Source organism: Mus musculus, chromosome 15 (assembly GCF_000001635.26).
Source record: "Mus musculus strain C57BL/6J chromosome 15, GRCm38.p6 C57BL/6J".
Lineage (NCBI taxonomy): Eukaryota > Metazoa > Chordata > Mammalia > Rodentia > Muridae > Mus > Mus musculus.
The window spans coordinates 13,713,403-13,717,269 of NC_000081.6; the positions used below are offsets into that span (position 1 = coordinate 13,713,403).

General features: G+C 39.2%; 1 pseudogene; it reads right to left on the minus strand.

The window, feature by feature from the left end:
* Positions 570-841, minus strand: Gm18714 (predicted gene, 18714; annotated as a pseudogene).

Consider the following 3,867-nt stretch of genomic DNA (forward strand, 5'->3'; position numbering starts at 1 on the left):
CAGCTTGGGAAAAGCCAGATAGTTTAAAAACTGATAATGGCCCCACACATACATCAAAATCATTCCAAACCTTCTGCAAAATAATGCAGGTTAGTCACTCTACTGGCCTTCACTACAATCCACAGGGCCAAGGCATTGTGGAAAGAGCACATCGAACCTTAAAAGAACTATTACAAATAAAAAAGGGGGAATCGCCGATGGCCAGCCACCCAAAGAACAATTATCTTTAGCCCTCTTTACTTTAAATTTTTAATTCTGGACAAACATGGTCGTTCGGCTGCAGATAGGCATGCCATGACCTCGCCTATCCTTAAACAGGATGTCAAATGGAAAGATGTCCTAACTGGAAAATGCTATGGCCCAGATCCTGTTATTTCAAGATCCAGGGGAGCTGTTTGTGTTTTTCCACAGGGTCAAGAACACCCGATTTGGGTACCAGAGAGGCTGACGCGAAAACTGCTCCCCCCGACAGAGATATAGATTGTAATAGTTCCGGAAGGACATGTTCTTTAGCAGAGTGTTTGCAGGGTATACTGCTGTAATTGTGAAACTTCCCACCTTTGTGCCTATAGTAGATTTTGAAATGTTTGCCACCTATGCACATTGGTGCTACTCACTGAGTGGTCCAATTTGAACCTCTTTTCCTCAAATCTTTGCTTCTGTTTGAGAATGAGTTCATTCACCAAGAAATTAGGATAGAGATGGTCAATATTGTCCACAACATAATTATACTTGGTACATCTATTATTGTCCTCCAAACTCTGAGGAATACACTTGTAGCAAAAGCTGAGGCCACATTTTGTCATGTATGCCTCCTCAGTCATATCAAAGCAGATGGGACTCTCTCTTATTTAATAGACTTTGTTCAAGAACAGGTTGAAGAATTGTATAAAGTTGTACAAGCTAATTTCTCTCAGTCTCTTGAACAGAGTCGCCTCTTATCTGAGTAGGAAATTGGTCAGCTAAAGCAGAGCAGTTGTCCAGAAAGCTGCTCCTCCAGATTGCCAAACAACAGCACTCGACTGGACCCTGTTACCTTGGGGGACTGCACCTCCTGGATCACCAATGCCTTCTCATGTTTTAAGGAATGGGCGGGAATGTTGGCCTGGGGGGGGGGCAGTGGTCCTCCTGGGTTGTGTCTTTTGTATATGGCTATTGTGTTGATTCAAATGAGAGCACGCTCAGTATAAGGCAGTGGTGTACCAAGCATTGATGGCGATTAAAGATGGCGCATCTCCCAATGTTTGGCTGGCCTCTTTAAAAAATTAAGAGTTCGCCCTAGGTCGTCTGGCAGTTGTAGTCACACAGATCCACGGTATCCAGTGACAGGCAACTTTCCTTATGCACAGACCAACCTAAGACATGGGGCCTGGAGGTGATAGGGTAACCCTAGGACGGGTAAGGCTGTGACATTAAAGGATAGACCTAAGACAGGAGCCAATAGACAGACTTGCCCAGACCTAGTCCAGCATCATATTATTAAACAAAAAAAGGGGGAGATGTAGGCAGCCAGCACCTAAAAGATGGCGCAGGTCTCCAATACACCTTCGCTGTAAACAACACCTCTGCGCAGGCGCTAGCCCGAATCTGGCGCCAACCCCTCCCGAGCAGGTGCATGCAAATTAAAGTGCCAGCAGTCTGACCAATCCCAGGAGGACACATAGCCCTCCCCAGTGCTGGGGTGTATATAAGGAGTCCTCCCTGAGTTCCTGGTGTTCCTGTAGCATCGAGGCGTTCCTGGAATAAAGCTGTTGAGAAGAATCCGACCCTGTTCCATTTTTCCTTGCCGGACGAGGTGGGCACAACACAGCTGTGCTTGCTTGCTTATTAATTAATTAATTAATTAATTAATTAATTAATTTTGGCCTCACTGCAATGAGGGACCCTTATCCTTCTGGAATCATAAGGACAAATAAAAAACACCCTTTCCCTTCTTCCCTCCCTCCCTCTCTCTTTTTCTCTCTTTCACTTTCATTCATATATATATACCACCAAGAGTACAAATGGAGGGACCCATGGCTCCAGCCCCATATGTAGCAGAGGACGGCCTTGTTGGACATCAAGGGAGGAGAGGCCCTTGGTCCTATGAAGGGGGGGATAGGATAGGGGTTTATTTATTTATTTTTTTTTTGAGGCTAAACAAGGAAAGGGATAATACTTGAAGTGTAAATAAAGAAAATATCTAATTAAAAAACAGAACGAAAAATGTTGCCTTAGTGATGGTATTTTATAACTGGGATGGAAAGATAACTAAGAAGAAAAACAACTTCAAATACATAACCACCTGTGCTATTAAGTAGCTCTCTCTCCAGCCTGGTGAACTCCAGGCTGGTTACCACTGTTTAAGCAAGGGATTCTGTATAGAGGCAGCTGATCATCGTATCACTAGCTTTAAAGTAGATTTTGAAACCTTCCTCTTTCTCTATTTTGTCACAAGCTCCCTACTGTGCTGTGGTGCCTCACCACAGACCAATTGCTCTGTGTCCATGCAATAACATACTAAAATTCCTGAAACCATAAGCCAATATGGGTCACCTCTCTTTTTCACTTACTAACCTCAGGGATTTTATCATAGCACATAATGCCTCATTGACTTGCTAGGCTTTGAAAGAGAAAATATTATGTTAGGTTTTCATTTAACCATTCTTTGTGGATAACCTAATTTTGCTATAACTGAAATAAAATAGGTTAGGTATCTCAGTATTTGATTGTGTTCATACACATCTATGTCCTTCACTCTTCATCCTGATTACAATAATGAGCACAGTCTCTGCTGGAGCTTCTTAAGATACTCTACCCATGATCCATTTTGGTGAAGAAAATTTTACTTGAATCGTGTGTGTGTGTGTGTGTGTGTGTGTGTGTGTGTGTAAAACAAAGCTGTTATTTTAAAAATCATAAAAAATTAATTTTAAAATAAATCTATATGATATAGATTTTCATTATCATAAGGAAGTCAAATGTATGTACTAATGAAGAAGCATACAGAACATAGAGTGAGTAGGTAAATGGATTATTGATGCTGGTAGAGAAGAGTCTATATGAAGGCATTTTAAAGCTAAGCAAAGTTTATCTGACAGGCTGATCATATGTATTGAGATTAGGAGCTTACATGAACAGGTGACAAGGATATCCCATACTAATAGGTGACAAGGATATCCCGTACTCTCATTTCACTGTAATAGGTTATTTTTAAATTTCATGATCTTTTTACAAGTGGAAACTATAGAGTTTTGATATGAATCCTAAAAGCATACTCAGATTAACCATGTTTTAATGAGCAAGCTAATTAGTTAATTATTCAAGAGTAAACTGTCAGATAAGCAAAGATATATTTACAAGGAAGGAAATAGATTTGATGTATGAATAAAATATATTCATAGATATGAGAACAAGATGACATATTCTATAATACATGAAAATTAGTGACAATTTAGAAACTTCACAAATATAATTATGAAACATGAGATATTGCATGTGCACAATTTGAAGTCTTAACACACATATATAGTCATTATACTAAAAATAATAAACATAGCTGTTTAAAATATTCAATTGTGTTATTTTCTATGTCATTTCTCTCTGTCTTTCAAGTATCAAGTTATTACCGAACTGCTGCTACTTAGATTTATTTTGCTGAGTTTAAAATCTTACGTAAACATCACCGAATACTGCCCTTTCTCTTTTTCTCACTAAACATAAATACTTTGGATAACTTTGAAATTAACCCATATGCATTCTTATTTCTGCATTATGATATTATGAGACTATTCTAATTTATTAATTCATCTATTTAGATCTATTTAGGTTCTTTCTTTCTTTTTTTAATTATCTCTCCCCATCCCCAACGGTCTAGTTGTTATCCCT